Genomic DNA, 18459 nt, shown 5'->3' on the forward strand with positions numbered 1-18459 from the left:
TATATATATATATATATATATATATATATATATATATATATATATATACACTGAGGTCTTTTTTTATGCGGCCTTTTTTTATGCGGTTTTTTTTTACGCGACTTTTTTATGCGAATTTTCAGAGTTATGCGGTTTTTTTTATGCGAAGTTTCAGAGTCATGCTGTTTTTTTTTATGCGAATTTTCAGAGTTATGCGGTTTTTTTTATGCGAATTTTCAGAGTTATGCGGTTTTTTTTTATGCGGTTTTGTTTTATGCGGTACGTAAATTCGCATAAAAAAAGACTTCAGTGTATATATATATATATATATATATATATATATATATATATATATATATATATATATATATATATATATATATATATATATATAAAAGAGGATGTAAGTTTGTATGTTTGTAACTCCATATCTCCGGAACTACTTAACGGATTGCCACCAAACTTGATACAGGTACTTCAGAGATGGTCATATGGGTATTTTTATAGGGGAGGGAGGGTAGCAACTGTCATTAACAAGAAGGAGGGGAGGGGGGCTTTGGTGGTAATGAAATAATTTGGTAATTAACTTGACGATAATCGATACGCTTTGAAGAATATCGAAACATTTTGCCTATCTTAGATATGACTATATGGGGGTTCGATGTAGCAAGTGCCTTTAAAAAGGGGGGATGTAAAGTTTAAAATGGCATAACTCCGGAACTACTGACCGGATAGCCACCAAACTTGGTACATATACTTCTTGGTCTTCAAAAATAACCATAAGGGTATTTTAATGGGGGAGTGAGCGTAGCAAGTGTCCTTAAAAGGGGGGGGGGGGGGGGTCATGAATAAAATTATCTAATTTGACGAGAATCGTTATTTTTGTAAACCATAGATACTTTCTGCGCAACATAGATATGATTATAAGAATATTCGTGTGGGATGGATGAAGTAAGGGCCTCTAAAAGGATGGTGTAATTGATGTAATGACATAACTCCGATAGTACTGAACGGATTGCTACCAAACTTGGCGCAGGTACTTCTTGCTCTTCAGAGATAGTCATAAGAGTATTTCTATTGAGGATGGAGCGTGGCAAGTGTGATTTACATGGGGATCATTGATACGTTTTGAAGACCATAAAAACATTTTGCATACCGGAGATTTGATAATATGGGGGGCGAATTTAGCAAGGGCCTTTGATATGGAGGGTGTAATGTTTGTAACGGCATAACTCCGAAACTACTGAACGGATTGCTATCAAACTTGGCACAGATACTTCTTGCTCTTCAGAAATGGGCATAAGGATATTCCTAGGGGGAAGAGTGTGTAGTAAGTGTCTTTAACAGGGGGAGTCAAGACAAAATTTATTTATTTGACAAGAATCTATACTAGATACTTTTTGCAACAAATTAGATATGATTATAAGAGGGGGTGGATGTAGTAGGGGCCTTCAGAAAGGGGGTGTAATGCTTGTAACAGCATAACTCCGGAACTACTCAACGGGTTATTGTAAAACTTGGCACAGGTACTTCCTTCTTCAGTGATGATCATTAGGACATTTTCATGAGAGAGAGTGTGTAGAAAGTGTCCTTAATATGGGGCAATGACGAAATTTATTTAATTTAAATCGATACTTTTTTAAGACCATACAAACATTATACATAGAATTTTCTAAAACACGATACTTCTTGCTAAGTACAGATATTGCTTGCACTCCAGATCATCCTATGAGCATTTTTTAAGGGAAAAAGGGGGGGGGGGGAGCGAGGAACAGATCCGATTTTGTCGTTCTTTAACGACTGTTTGAAAGTTTGAGCCTATGTCACCTTGTAATTCCGAAACCGAAAGTCGGATACGCATAATGTTCACGAGTATCGTATAAAATTATAACACCTTTCAGTTTATGAAAATCCCCCCATTCATCTCTGAGAAATTTCCATTGAGAAAATTCACTATTTTCCGGTACTTAAGAAGTTACACCAGCGATACCAACTCTACGGATTTATCCGTAGATCTACAGATTTCTGCCTTTTCCACGGATCTACGGATAAACCTCTAGAAATCTATGAATTTTGCATTATTTCTTCGGGAAATGATTTAATCTCGCGTTTCACTGAAAATGGCCAATCTGTCAAAACTCACTTTAAAGAAAGATTCTGGATGACTTGGCGCACACTTGTAGTCAGTTATAACAGTAATCGAAAAAGAAATGTTTTATCTTTCATTCAATTGATTTCAATATTTCTGAAATTGCTCTTCAAAGTAGATGTTGACAAATGACGTACTGGACATTATCTGTAAAAACACGTGATATATTGTTCCACCATCTGCATAATTTTTGTTGGTTTGTCTAATTATTTAGGTAATCTTACCTCTATTCGCCACCGATTACTTATTTTTGAAAGCCTGTCTTTATGAATCAGAGCCCTAAGCTATTAATTTTAAGCACGGGGTTAAATAAACGACACAATAATAATAATAATGTCATGCAAATATATTAATATGAGTACACTTAAAACCAAATCTACGGATTTCACCTGAGGGAAAAGTGGCATCACTGGGTTACACCACTGTAGAAAACAAAGAGAAGGACTTTCTTTGGAGAGAGCTAATAGGTACTATCAATCTCTTAGTGGACCCCAGCCCCATTTTAGTGAGAGTTCATAATATATACGATAAACTCGAATTTTGGCAGAATAATGGATTGAAGATTGTAAACCCTGTTTAAATGATTTGGAGGGCTGATTAATGTGTTTTTGTGGGACGGGTCTTACTCCATGCTAGTTCCATGAACATTTGAAATATTTTCTTTGTATTGTCGAATTACAGTCTGTAATATCCACTTATTCCACTTATCATAAAATTATATGTGTTTTTCTGATAAAAAGGTTAATCTAATTCCTTTTTAAAAGCCCTAATAATTAAGAAATCCGAATGAAAAAACTTCCTTTATCTGTCGATTTCAGAACTCTGTCAAAAAATTCGAAACTACTGCAGTGTAACACAAAATGGGTGACGTAGTATAGCATTATTAGGTTTTTTACCGTCACTGCTAACCTCAATCGGATGAACACATTTTGACAGTTCAGCAGTACTGTTTGTAAACAGAAATTTTGTTTGTTTGTTTATTGACAAATTGGATCAGACCATTCAAGGTCCGTATCGCCTAAATAAAGTTTTAAAACATTTGTTCACGATTGAATACGGTTCGTTTTCGATATTTATTGAATAAAAGTGACTAGTTGCAGAGTGTAAAGATGATTGTTTTAGATGTGCTCTTCGATTTTTATTTAAGCTTGTTTGTAAACAGTACCGCTGAACTGTCAAGGATGAATACTTGTTCATTTGTGTCGTCACGATAAAAAACCTAATAATTTCGTAGAGGTGCGATGAACAAGAACTCATTGCGTGGTTATATACTAAATGCATTTGAAAAATTTAATATAGTAGTTATGTTTTTACTCCATATTTGAGAATCACATGGATGTACTTGGAATGCATGCACAAAAGTTCTCGAATCTCATTCATTATAGGTATATTTTTGCACTACATTTGTTGATGAAAGAAAATGAGAACCTTTGACGCCGATAAACGTTTTTAATACACAAGAGCAACTCAAACATAAAATCAGTGATAGTTATCAAACGTTGAATTTCCACAGAAAAATCAGAACCATCCCGTTCATATTCCACGAAGGATTAGAAAGTTGCTTGTCGAAGTAAATTTAATATCTGTATCACCTCATTCACATTTAACATTTGCAAGTATTTTTATGCTCGAGAAATGATTGATTTTGATTTTAGATTAATAATAGTAGGCGCAGACTTGATTTTGCAATCCGATTATTCAGTACCACGAAAAGCGAAACGTCGAACAAAAAGAAATAAAAACATCTAGGCGAAGGGAAAGATACAAAAAATTAAACAGTTCGAAGCAGCGATGAAAGCGTTGTCATATCTGTGTGACGAAGTCATTTAGTAGGGCTTACAATATAAAGGCTGTATTTCCACTCACTAACAATCGGAAGCCATGGCCTTCAGAACTCATTGGCTCCCCTAGTTATTTGGTCTTGCGTTGAAGCTACCGACTTCCACTTCAAGAGCCTAGGTTCGAAATTGTGTCATCTTTAACAAACATGTTCAATATAATTCATAACTAATTTAGCATTTAAGTATGCAATTACGCTCTCTCCCTCAATTATTTTTTAATGGCAAATTTCATACGTCTAAATGTTGGCTATAAAAACATTAAGTTTGTGATTCTATTTTTAGATCAACACGACTAAATCGTAGTAATTCATATTGGATACAAATAGACATCAAGAAAGAAATAGACAAATAAAAAAAAGCGGGTGAGTAATGTCAGAGACATAACTGGATGTCGTGAATACGAAAAAACTGACACGCTCCCATCACTTTTCCGAATATCAGTTAGTTGATTGATTGTATGAATTGTGCAAGCTTTCCTCTTTTTCACTAATAGAATTTGAAGCGATACACCTACATTAAAGTACAGATTAGTTACATTAAACAGCTACTATTCTACAACTATATATTCCAAACTTGAAACAATTCCTTTTTAATTTGCTAATATAGGAAGCTAGGTACGACAAATTTGTAGTTTATTTTTATTGAAGCTATGAAGTTCGAAGATATCTGATTCTTCTCGAAATTTCAGTACGAGACAATAGCAATGGCCTGGTCTGAAATGTATCTAAGATCTTCGGTATGCAAGAGTGATTCTAATAATAATTATAGTAATAATAATAATACAGATTAACCTGTATATATGGCAACCCTGTTTCGCATGGCATATTTTCACACGACCCCATACTAGTATAAAGACTTTCGCTTTCGCATTGCCGTTCGTAATTGAATGTGTTAGTGACGGTACAAATCTGCTTTTCTACCTGTTTTCAGAGCCATCGTTCTGACGGTGTCTCGTACGCACAGAGTAGCTGCTTTAACTTAAATGACGCTATTTCTCTTTTTTTTTTTTTGCATAAATATCTGTTTATTAATCTTATTTTTGTGTATTACATCAACATTTTACAGTACAAGTGTTTTGACCCTTTGGCCTTTCATCTTTGTTGTTCATACGATTCGTTATTATTATTAGGTGTTTTAGTTACTCTTGTTTTACATACTAATGTTTAATCATAATATTTATTTTAATTATTTATAAAATGTCTACCTACTTATAACTATCCCTAACCTAATACGTACAAATTTTGAATTATTTGTATTTCAGAGATTGAGCACCTCTCTTCAAATTTCGTGCAGTATTGTTCGAATTTTTGTTCTAGTATATCCAGTGAGGCAATCTCATGTACTTCACTAGTCCTTGTCCAAGGGGGTAGATTTAGAATCATCTTTAAGATCTTACTTTGAATGCGCTGAAGCCTAAGTTTGTGTGTTCGTGCACAACCCCGCCAAACAGGGACTGCGTATTCAATTGCGGGGTAGATGATTTGTTTATAGACAGCCATCTGATTCTTCAGGCATAGTTTAGATGTTCTACAAATCAGCGGATACAGAGACCTAATGAGTATGCTGCATTTTTGAACGATTTTGTCAACATGTGACCTGAATATCAGATGTCTGTCAAAGGTGAGTCCTAGATAGATAACTTCATCGGACCATTGAATGACCTCATCACCGAATCGTATTCTGCATTCGTCTGATGGAACAAGTTTTGGAGATCTTGAATGTGGAAACAAGATGACCTGAGTTTTTGCTGCATTGATCACAATTTTCCAGCTTGTAAAATATTCCGTTAAAGCGTCCAGACCTGTCTGTAGTTTATTTTTCAGAGCATTAATGACACGACCTTTGTAAAGAATGGCAGTATCATCAGCAAATTGTGACAGAACACCACCACCTGGAAGAGGTGGGATGTCTGATGTGAAAATGTTGTATAGAATGGGACCTATGATACTTCCCTGGGGTACACCAGCAGGAATAGTAAATCTTTCTGAAAGTGCATTATTCAGAGAAACCTGGAATGCTCTATCTGCAAGATAATTTTTGATAATTTTAATAAGATACATGGGAAAATTATACCGATGCAGTTTGAACACCAGTCCATCGTGCCACACATTATCGAATGCCTTTTCAATATCCAATATTGCCATGGCAGTCGTTTTGGACACTGATTTGTTTTGCTGGATGACGTTGTTAACCCTTGAGAGCTGGTGGATGGTGGATCTTCCTTTCCGGAACCCAAACTGTTCTTCCAGAAATATATCCTGTTCATCTGCAAAAGCAAGAATTCGCCTTTGTATTGACTTTTCAAACAGCTTGGATAGGGCAGAGAGTAAGCTGATGGGCCGATAGCTCTTGGAAAAGAAAGGATCTTTCCCCGGTTTCAAAACTGGGATAACTTTAGCTAACTTCCACATTGAAGGGAAGTAACCAAGCTCCCAGCACCTGTTAAAAAGTTTAGCTAAGAAGACAAATGAGCGAATACTCAAATGTTTCAGCTCAATGTTGAATGTGTTGTCGAAACCGGGGGCCTTCATATTTTTGGATTTTTTCACAAAAGCCATCAGCTCATTCGCAGTGACTCTACTTTCCTCAGGAACCAAGCTGTCTGATTGGTCAACCTCAGCTACGCTATCAGCAACGGCTCTTTCATATGGACTAACAATGTTGAGTCCTAAATTGTGAGAACACACAAACTGCTGGCCTAGCGCATTTGCCTTCTCTACTGGTGTGATTAAAGGTATTCCTTCAGCTGCGTCCTGGGGTGACATCAGAGGAGGAATAGGCTTCGGTTTTTTCTTAAGCACCTTCGTTAAGGACCAGAAGGGCTTTGAATGTGGGAGAATTTCTCGAAGCTTTTGCTGGAAGTTCCTGTTGCGAAGCTCAGATATCCTTTCCTGGATTATCCTAGTTAAGTTGTTATAAGTAGTCTTCCTATCTAGGATGCCAGTTCGTTGATACTGCCTCCGGTAGATATTCCGAAGTCGGATGAGTTTCTTGGTGACACTGTCGATTTGAAGAGAGGAACTCGGCATATGTTGTACTGGAACCGTCCTATCACGAGCGACTGTGATTGAATGCTGGAAGGAAGATAGGGCCGCATCGATTTCCATCGGGGAATCTAGTGGAACATTGATATTAATAAGTTGGTCGGCGATTTGTTGAAATTGGACCCAATCGGTGCGATAATAGTTCCTCCGTGGTTGAATAGGCACTGTTTCTGGTGATGATCCCAACGGCAATATTACTGGAAAGTGGTCAGAAGAGAGCTCGTAGAAGACAACCGGAGAGCTGTCTATGGCGATGTTGCTGATGAATATATCCAAAATGGAATGAACTCCCGATCTGGAAAGTCGCGTTGGTTGATCCGGAGCGAAGATGTTGTATTGTCCAGCTTCGTAATCTTTGGCAAGTACGAATCCGTTTCGATTCTGTCTTCTGTTTCCCCACAGCTCATGCCGTGCGTTCAGGTCCCCAGCAATGATGAATTTGTTCTGTCGTCGAGTGAGCATAGCCAGATCTCGCTTCAATGATGCACACGTACCATCTCGAAGATTGGTTTGTTTGGGGCAGTACGCTGCAATGATGATGATGGGTCCCATCGTCGTTGTAATCTCAATTCCGATGGCTTCTATGAGTTGCAATTTAAAGGCTGACAGAAGCCTGTGCTGAATGGATCGTTTAACGGCAATGGCAACTCCCCCTCCTCTGGTAGTTGTCCTGTCGAGCCTGTGAATCCTGTAATTGGAAATAAAAATAGAAATTTCAGGTTTAAGATGAGTTTCAGTTAAAATAGCAATATCGGCATTCTTCTCTTGAAGAAAGTCGGACAATTCAGCAGTTTTGCTCCTGAGTGAGCAAGCATTCCAATTTACTATAACCAACTCATTATATTGCATATTCGATGATGAATTTGCCTAAGGCGTTGATTTGATCTAAACGCGTTCTGCAGTTTCGTAGTTTTGTTGTCATTGTTTCAAAAATGACGATCAGTTGTTCAGCAGAGAATAAATCACCAGAGTCATCCTTTGCTTGTGGTTGATTATTGCCCCATCCAGGAGGGATTCTTGAGGAAGATTCTTTTTGAGATCCAGCGGCTGAAGTCTTTGGATTGCTGCGAGGAAGTGGCGGCAAATTCGGAATATCCCTCTTCGGTGGGAGCCGTGGGAAATTAATTTCATCCTTCTGTGGAACATTCTTGCGCGTTGATTGTTTACGGGATGCCTGTTGTCGAATTTTTGTGAACTCAGCACGTTTGGGACACGATTTGCTAGTAGATGGATGGTCGCCATCACAGTTCACACATTTTACAGCGATGTCATCTAGTAGGCAATCGTTGGTATTGTGTGGTTCGGCACATTTCCCGCACCGACTTTTCATGTGGCAATTCCTCGCTCCATGGCCGTAGTTCAAACAGTTCGTGCACTGTGTGACATCCCGATGTACCGGTTTATACTTTTGCCATTCGATGATTATGTGAAATAACGATTTAATCGTTTTCAGTTGACTCATGGTGATGGAGCCCTTCTCCAGATGAATCAGGTACAGTTGATCTCTAAACTTTTTGTCCGTATTATGTCGCTTCATTTTGAACACCATCAAAGGCTTTAGTCCAGCCTCCGACAGTGCCTGCTTTAGTTCGGCTTCCATCATGTCGGGTAGTCCTCGAAGTACAACCTTCATAGGTTTGTTGGCGGCAATATCGTGTGTGAAGTATTCCGCTTTTGTCTGCTTCAGATAACATTCCACTCCTTTGTAGTGGTTCAAAGCCGGAACAGTTATTTTGTAGCCTTCAGTACATAAACGGATTGTTGCCTGTAGTCCTTTGCTGATCAGTGTGTTGAAATCCGAGCGTAGAGTTGGTGGGAAGCCCTTCAGGTAGAAAGGCGGCATTTTTTCCTTCTTCGGCAGTTCCTCTTCGACATCAACTGGCAGATCAGCATATTGGTTTTTACTCAGCAAACGGTCGTTTACCTGTACATCACTTGGCTTCAGACGCTTAGCATCCTTTGGATCCTTCTCGGATCTATGGCGGTTTTTACCCATAGCTTGGGTAGGTAGACAACTGCGAATAAAAAAATAAAACAAAATCGAAATTAGTCGTAGTAGGTTATTCGTCTATCCACATCGAGTGTTAGATGACGAATTACGCTATTTCTCACATCACATTTCCTTTTATACGTGCTAGTGGTAGCACGGTAGGACGTCCCCTTTGTTAGAATTCCTTTCCTATACGCAGAACGGGAAACAGTGAAACGATATAAAAGAGAGAGTTAGCAGAGCGGCTGAATGGGTCGTCGAGCTGTTAACAGCATATTGTGGAGGAACAATTAAGGGCAAGGTAAAGTCCCGCTCAAACCGTGCTGGTCTGAAGTGCCCAGTTGGCGGCAGAATCCATCGTTTGCCTCGGAAGGGGAACTACGCCGAGCGTGTCAGTGCTGGTGCATCGGTCTATCTGGCGGCAGTGATGGAGTACTTGGTTGCCGAAGTGTTGGAGTTGACCGGTAACGCTGCCCATGACAACGAAAACGAAAATCATCCCTCGCCATCTGCAGCTGGCCATCCGTTGAAAACCCCGTCCTTTTCAGGATGACCACATCACTGTGATAAAGAAATATTTAGAATTGCTTTAAGTTTAGCCAGTTCTGATACGCCTGGAAAGTAGAATGCGCAAATCAAGTGGAAACATTTGTTCTAATACTTTTTGTTTTCGGCCGCATACTAAAGTACTCGCGACAAAAATACATATTGATCTGTGGCAACTCTGTTTCGCACGGCATATTTGTAAACGCTTTCGCATTGCCGTTAGTAATTGAATGTGTTAGTGACGGTGCAAATTATTTTAACTCCCATCTTGATGAATCTTTTGGTAGGAAATATTGAGATCTGAGATGGTTCTCGTGTGTGTCTTGTTTCGGTAATGGGCCTTGCTGGACTTTTTGGCTGCCTTTTTCGGTGTCATTGTGCTGACGGTGTCTCGTGCATTCATATCGGGAAACAATGAGACGACAGGTCCTCGATGTTGCTGTCGTGTGTCTTGTTTCGGGAAGAGTTGCTCAGCAAATGATAGGAAAAGTGAACCATTCAACTTTTATATGGATGCTCTTGTATAGATACAGACATCTCGCGTTCTGATTGGCTGGTGCTGTCATGGGTTAAATCAAACAGGTTTTTCAATAGTGTACTATTGAAAAACTTCAATATTGTTGTAATACACGTTCAAGTTGAAGATTTTCGATTCTATTGGTAGTTAGATTATATAAATCCTTCTACAGATCACTGAGCTATGAGCTTTCAAAATACGAGAAAGGCAAACTCGCCATATGAATTATCCTCTTTGATACTCGTTTATACCAAACATTTCAGAAAAGTTTAATTGTGAACTATTTAAGAATATGTCACACAACTGAAAGTTTTATCATAAAATTGTGATCATATTTCCGATGGCATGTAGCAAGAATTATGTTGATTCGTTAGATATAACAGGAGATATTCACGATCAAAAACTTATCACTCTCTCAGAGGGTAAATTTTGAAAAGGCGCCCCATATTAAAGTAAGTCGTATTCACGACAAAAAATAAATTCGAAATACATGTGTTTCAGTGAAGATAATATTCGAATCAATCCTTCTGATTTTTACTCTATCCTCTGAGTGTGGTGTACATATTTTGTACAATTAATTCTGTTTTCATACACATATGTTGAAAAGGATATTAAATTCAAAATAGCTTTACCGTTCATTATTTTTCTTTATACCCAAGAAGCAAACCTGAGCGTAATAAAAAAAGAATAGAAGATGTTGAACATTTCACTTTAATTTCGTTTGAATAAAATTTTCAAATCTGTTGTTATATTCACAATTGAACTGATACAACTATGATGTTCCTCGAATTGAAACCACTAATACGTATACTTGACTGTACAGATGATTAACAGGAGTATCCTCAATAAATGTTTGTTTGTTAATTGGCGAAAACATTATAAATTTAGTGAATATTTATGCATCGTAGCTACAAGCCATTATTAAAGCTTATCAGTTCCATCCATTATGGAAAATATAGTTCCGTCGTGATGAAAACAGATACGAACTAAGTTTACCAAGCTATATTTCACGTGTCATCTTCAAGAGTTTAATACATTAATGATTCTTCTCTAATAACTTATTGCAAAGAGTTTCCATAAAAATTTATAAAGTAGAGTTGACATAATTATCAAATCACATTCGATTTTCCCTGCGGAACAAGACGAGACTCAATGAAAATGTGCTTACCTAGCACGCCACCCGTAGCAAACTAGCGACCCATGCTTTATACCGCAGCGACAGTTGGCCGAAAATAACTTACAATGCAAAAACCGGATAAATACATTTGTTTTGGAAGAACCGGTTAAGTTTTTGTCCGGTATTTGCATTCAAAGTATTTTTGTCCGGTTCTTGCAATAAAAATATTTTTAAACGGCTTTTGCATTTCAAAGTCCGTGTCCGACTTTTGCGCTCAATGTTTTTATACGATTTTTGCATTCAAAAATACTTAAACGGGTTTTCCAAACTAATTTGCACTTTTTTTTTATAAATACGTTTATTTCTTAAGGCAGTTTACATAAGTTTTTCTTCGCCGTAGCATCACTTTTACATAATATTCTTATCCTAATTTAATTCTAACATAGTCACAACGTTTTGAATTTATTAAAACATATTCTCTTATAGCTTAAATATCATCTTAGGTAACTCGTCATTAATTATGAAATCTACTCGGAAATATTATTTGAACCAAACGATTACCTTCTATAAATTATAAAATAAGCTGTTTTCTTTTGACATTTTGTTGATAATTTCATAAACTGTTTCGAGTTTGTTTGTATCATTACATAATTTTTATTCTAATTTAGCTATTGGTTGAACTCATGGACGCAGCTGGGATCAGAACTAAGTCTTAAAAGGGGCCTTTATTCAATTGAAACTCCAATTTTCTTTATGAAATGATAAATAAGTTTCATGTATGAAAGGTCACGACAAGCAAGAATGTCTCGAACTGGGATATTGGATAGTCTACCTTGGGTACGCAAAGAATTTATTAGTTGAGATCTGACATCACGATACTCCACGCATGTCCAAACGACATGATCAATATCCCGATAACCTTCTCCGCAAGCACAATGATTAGTCTCGGAGAGCCCAATTCGAAGGAGATGTGCATCTAACGTGTAGTGATTGGACATGAGTCTGGACATCACACGAATGAAATCCCTACTCACATCCAGTCCCCTGAACCATGCCTTTGTCGATATTTTCGGAATAATTGAGTGCATCCACCGACCCAGATCATCTCTATCCCAAGATGCTTGCCAGCTGGCAAGTGTTCTTTGGCGAGACGAGCTATAGAATTCGTTGAAAGCAATCGGTCGCTCATAAATTTCACCCTCAATAGCACCACGTTTGGCTAAAATATCGGCTCTTTCATTGCCAGGAATGGAGCAATGAGCCGGGAGCCAGACTATAGTGATTAGATAATTATTGTTCAATATGTCGTTCAGGCACTGTTTTATTTTGCCCAGGAAAAACGGTTCATTTTTGCCAGCAGCGTTTGAGCGAATGGCTTCAATTGCACTCAGACTATCTGTGAAAAGGAAATAATGGTTTGGAGATAATGTGACGATTACACTCAAACTATAATGAACTGCTGCTAGCTCTGCTATATAAACAGATGCAGGTTCTTGAAGCCTAAATGAGGCCGAAACATTATTGTTGAACATACCAAACCCTGTCGCTTCTTCAATTCGCGATCCGTCCGTGTAAAACATTTTCTCAGAGTCAATATGCCTGAACTTACTTGAAAATATTTTTGGGATTTCCGTCGAGCGTAGATGATCCGGGATTCCACGCACTTCACGCTGCATGGATGTATCAAAAAATAAAGTTGAGTCAGGGGCACTTAGGATGCTGACACGGATAGGAATATATCTTGAAGGGTTGATTTCCTGTGACATATGGTTAAAATATACTGTCATAAATTTTGTTTGAGATCGAAGCTCGACTAGTCGTTCGAAATTATTAATTACCATGGGATTCAGCACCTCACATCTTATTAGCAGGCGTGATGAAAGCTCCCAAAATCGATCTTTTAATGGAAGAACTCCCGCCAGAACTTCAAGACTCATTGTATGTGTCGAGTGCATGCAGCCTAAGGCAATTCGCAAACAACGGTACTGAATTCGCTCAAGTTTGATAAAATGAGAGTTTGCAGCGGAACGAAAACAAAAGCATCCATATTCCATCACTGAAAGTATCGTTGTTTGATACAATTTTATTAGATCTTGCGGATGAGAACCCCACCAAGATCCTGTTATTGTTCGAAGAAAATTTACTCTTTGTTGGCATTTCGTTATCAGATACCTAATGTGTCCTCCCCACGTGCATTTGGAATCGAACCACACCCCGAGGTATTTAAAAGTTAAAACCTGTTGGATCATTCTTCCCATCATATGGAGCTGAAGCTGCGCGGGGTCATGCTTTCTTGAAAAGACGACTAACTCTGTTTTCTCCGCAGAGAATTCGATACCAAGATGAACAGCCCAAACGGACAAGTTATCTAAGGTATCTTGCAATGGTTTATGCAGATCAATAGCTTTGGGCACAGTAACTGAAACCACGCCATCATCTGCCAATTGTCTTAGTGTACATGGGGTTACTAGACAGCTGTCAATGTCTTTCACGTAAAAATTATAGAGGAGCGGACTGAGGCATGAGCCTTGCGGGAGACCCATGTAGCTAATTCTGAATGTTGCCAAATCGCCATGTGAAAAATACATGCACTTCTCTGACAAAAGGTTGTGTAAATAATTATTTATAACCGCTGGGAGTCCATGTTGGTGGAGCTTGTCTGAAAGAACATCAATGGAAACTGAATCAAATGCTCCTTTTATGTCTAAAAATACAGATGCCATTTGTTGCTTTTGAGCGAAGGCAATTTGGATGTCAGACGAAAGTAATGCAAGGCAATCATTCGTCCCTTTATTTCTATGGAAGCCAAACTGAGTATCTGACAACAAACCGTTCGTCTCGACCCAAGTGTCGAGACGTCGCAGAATAATTTTTTCGAACAATTTTCTGATGCAGGACAACATCGCAATGGGTCTATATGAGTTGTGATTGGAAGCTGGTTTCCCCGGCTTTTGAATGGCGATAACTTTCACTTGTCTCCAGTCAGGTGGAACAATATTTTGCTCAAGAAACTTGTTGAACAATTCCAACAAACGTCTTTTTGCGAGGTCGGGCAGATTCTTCACCAAGTTGAATTTAATTCTGTCCAACCCAGGGGCGTTATTGTTACAAGACAAGAGTGCTATAGAAAATTCCATAATTGAAAATGGGTTATTAATAAAACCATTATTTGGAGGAGATTCACGTATAATGCTCTGCGTAGGAACAGAATCTGGGCAAACTTTCCTAGCAAAGTCGAATATCCATCGGTTCGAGTATTCATCACTCTCATTGCCCACGTTACGATTCCTCATTCGTCTGGCCGTATTCCAAAGAGTGCTCATTGAGGTTTCTCTTGACAAACCTTCGACAAAATGTCTCCAATAGCTACATTTTTTGGCTCGAAGTATGCTCTTGTACTTGGTTTCTAAAACCATAAGTTTTTCAAAATTCTGAGGAGTTCCTCCTCCCCGTTTTAGAAACGTCTTGCAAGCATTTTGTTTTGCGAGTTTAGCCTCTGAGCACTCTTTGTCCCACCAGGGGTTGGGAGGCCTTCTGTTAGTCGTTGGCCCAGGAAAGCGTTTAGTTTGGGATTGTTCTGCGGCCTCCAGAATCGAACAAACGAGGAAGTCATATTCTTCAAGTGGAGGGAGCTCTTCCATTGAATTCAAAATACTAGAGATTCTACTTTGGTATTTAATCCAGTCGATATTTTTTGTCAAATCATATGGAATACTAGCTGAATTAGCAATACATTTGTTACAGCTAATTGAGATGATGATTGGTAAATGATCGCTACCGTGTAAATCAGGCAATATTTTCCAGGTGCAATCTAGTCGAATTGATGTTGAGCAAAGAGATAGGTCTAATGCACTTGGGCGTGCAGGAGGTCTTGGGATCCGTGTCATGCTACCCATATTTAATACCGTCATGCTAAAATTGTCACAAATGTTTTGTATTAAAGATGATCTGCTATCATTGTAAACGGAACCCCACATCATTCCGTGCGAATTTAAATCCCCCAGAATCAATCGTGGAGCAGGAAGGGCTTCAACCATTTCATTAAGCTGTCGCTGTCCAACTTGTGCTTTTGGAGGAATATAAACCGAAGCTATGCAAATATCTTTGCCTTTAATGTTTATTTGGCAAGCAACAACTTCTATACTAGAAGTTGAAGGGATGTTTAATCTATAAAAGGAACAGCATTTCTTAATTCCCAAAAGCACTCCACCATACGGAGAATCTCTATCGAGACGTATAATGTTAAAATTATTAAAATTTAAGGCTATGTTTGAAGTAAGCCATGTTTCGCATAAAGCAAATACATCACATTTTTGACTATGCAATAAAATATTAAATGAATCAAGTTTTGGCATGATGCTTCGACAATTCCACTGCAGGACAGTGATTGTATCATTTGCGGCGGTGATAAATTATCCATCAAAAGATACAAAACCTGAGACAATTGGCCATTGAGCTGATAACTGCTTCAAAAAATTTCTAGCTATTGGAAGGAATGCCATTATGAGGGTCTTTAAGGGTTCAGATATATTGAATGCTGAGAAAATCCATTCAACAATTTCCGAAAACTTCAGTAATCCTGTTGGTGGCTGTGAAATGGAGCCCACAGGATTATTACCTTTTTCTGTGCTAGATCCTGGATTGGTTTGTGAATTTGACAAACCAGGAGGCACAGTCTTTGGTTTTGACTTTTTTTGTTTAACACGGGGATCTTTTTTTGAAGATGAAACTTTAGGTGTCTTTTTTGGTAATTTGGAAGAAGACTTCTTTCTCTTTACTGACCCTTGGGTAGTGATAAACGAATTATTTTCACTATTTTCGCCAGAGTCATAGTCCTCTGGTTCCTCTAGATTTGAAAACCCGTTTTCGGTTTCCAAAGGGGGGACATCAATGACCGTTTTAAGCATTTCTGCATATGTGCGCTTAGACCGTGCTTTTGAAGAAAGCTTAATTTTGTCTTTGTGCACTTTAAATGCAGTGCATACTGAAATATCCTCATGAGGACTTTCCCCACAATAAATACATTTTTCAATTTCCTTGTTGCAATCATTATCTTTATGAGGTCCTTCACACTTAATACATTTTGGTTTATTACTACAGTAAGTAGCTGTGTGTCCGAATTTTTTGCAGTTCGTACAATTCATTACATTTGGAACAAAAAGCCGAACAGGGAGGCGAATTTTATCGACATAGGACGGCAACGCAGATCCGGCAAATGTCACTCGAAACGAGTCTGATGGGCGATAAACTTTTTTTCCCTCTTCATAACCTACTGAGTACAGTTGTTTGCACTCCAGTATTTTCACACCCTCAAGCATAGAGTTCTTGAAACGACCAACACCATGCTTGAGTAAATCATCTACCGAAAGACTCGCTTCGGTAACAAGACCGTCAATTTCGACATCTTTGGAGGGTATGTAAACTTTATACTCTTTATTGAAATGTTCCGAAGAGACAATATCATTCGCGTGTTTCAAATTATTTACCACAACACGAATTTTATCGTTATTTACTTTTATGATCTCTTTGATTGAAGAGAATCGTGATGTCAAACCTTTAGAAATTTGGTAAATGTTTAATGGCTTTGATATACGTCTAAAAAAGACTATCCAAGGCCCAGAAGAGCTCTCCTGATATTTTTTCGTTCGTGGGGGTATAGGATTAATGCTAGGATTTACGTCCATGGATTCATCCATCACATTAAAATTTTTAATCAAACTTTAAAATAAAAAATGAAACCAACACTATACAGTACTCAATCAAAAGGAAAAGAAAAAACTTCTACCTTGAAATTGTTGTCTATCTCCGTTGCACTGCCGTGTAGATCCTCGTTGCTCTAGATGTTCTTGTTGGATGCTGATTGTTGGATGTGATGCTACTGCTACCTGACATCCAGCACCACTCGATTTCCGATATACTTTTGTCTTCGCCAGCTGCAACCAGCGCAGGTCACCGGTGTATACCTGCGTGTTGTATGGCAGTGGAAAGACCGAGTTGTCTTGTCTCCTTCTTCCTTGTGCTCCGCACCGATATGCTTCTGCACCGAAGTGCCTTCGCACCGGTGTGCCTTTGCACTCTCCTGCTTCTGTGTGCCTTTGCACTCTTCTTCTTCAATGTGCCTTTGCACTCTCCTGCTCAGCACTTGTGGCTGTATATTGTGGCCTGGGTAGAGCTTGGGAAACGCCCTTTGTTGTTTCCTTCACCAGCTTGGCCCAGCACTAGGGCTCTCTTATGCAGCACGATTTTACGTTTTAACGGCTGCTGCCAACAGGTCTCTACCTGTAGTTCAACCGTTGTCGTATTTAACGCGTGTAAACTAACCAGCGTTATTAAACTGTACGCTTCTATACACAACCTTCTCGGTTGAACGGCTATTACTGAATGAAATAATTTGCACTTATCCGACTTTTGCTTTCAGCCGTTCACTTGTCACGCTGCACTATCTCTCAAAATAACTATTTCGATCAATCACTCCACTCTAAGTTGTTTGATACACATTGTAATTAGACTTTTTCTAGGGCAACATATAGGCACCGCACTGTAAGGAATCAGGAATCAGAACTAATTGGCTCAAGTGGCACGTTCCCCTAGTTATTTGCTTCTCATCAATTTCCTGATGGGACGGGAAAGATAAAAGGACATGGAAGGGAATTGTGAAGTGAGGTGGGAAAACATCACAAAACATAAAGAAACAAATCATTATGCATCCCCGAATAAATACTGAAAGATCTGCAAGTGCCAAAATGCACAGTTAATAAAACCTCCAACCACCGAGAGGATTTATAGATTTTACAAAAGCGACACCATTCTGCATTCCCGGAAGAATGCAAAACGATTCGCAGTATGTACGAGCAGAAGTGAATTCAGCACCCCATAAAGGATACCAAACAATCTGCTAAAACCAATTTACGGTCAATACAGAATGGATTCATTAACTCCGGGAAGAATGATGAGCCCTTCTGACTATAGCTCCTTATCACATTTGGTGAGAAATGATAGAATATCCTTTAATTTTAGCTCCGCATACACAGACTCAACCGTGTATGGAGAACCAAAAACCCGGATACGTAATTGCGTCAATGCGGGATACATATCAAATGATATGAAGTACCGTAATCGCATTCACACAAATCACACGAATAATACTCAGCACGCTAAATAGTAGCCATGCGATAATTGAGTTTGCAATGTCCAGTCAGAGCTTTGACCAGAATACTGTAATGATGCTTGGAAAATGCAGTAGCCACTTTGATATTTTCAGATTCAAATCTGTTGA

General features: G+C 38.5%; 1 protein-coding gene across 6 annotated transcripts in view; it reads right to left on the reverse strand.

The window, feature by feature from the left end:
- The window catches only part of LOC131439035 (MOXD1 homolog 2-like), a 234757-nt gene that overhangs the window by 182248 nt on the left and 34050 nt on the right, over positions 1 to 18459 (reverse strand). The window contains exon 1 of one of the 6 annotated variants that reach the window (XM_058609538.1): positions 16969 to 17268. The exons of the other annotated variants lie outside the window; for them this stretch is intronic. The gene's annotated coding sequence lies outside the window, so the exon portion shown is untranslated. Of the gene's footprint in view, positions 1 to 16968; positions 17269 to 18459 lie in introns of those variants that run through there. 6 annotated transcript variants of the gene reach the window in all.

Source organism: Malaya genurostris, chromosome 3, assembly GCF_030247185.1.
Source record: "Malaya genurostris strain Urasoe2022 chromosome 3, Malgen_1.1, whole genome shotgun sequence".
Taxonomy (NCBI): Eukaryota; Metazoa; Arthropoda; class Insecta; order Diptera; family Culicidae; genus Malaya; species Malaya genurostris.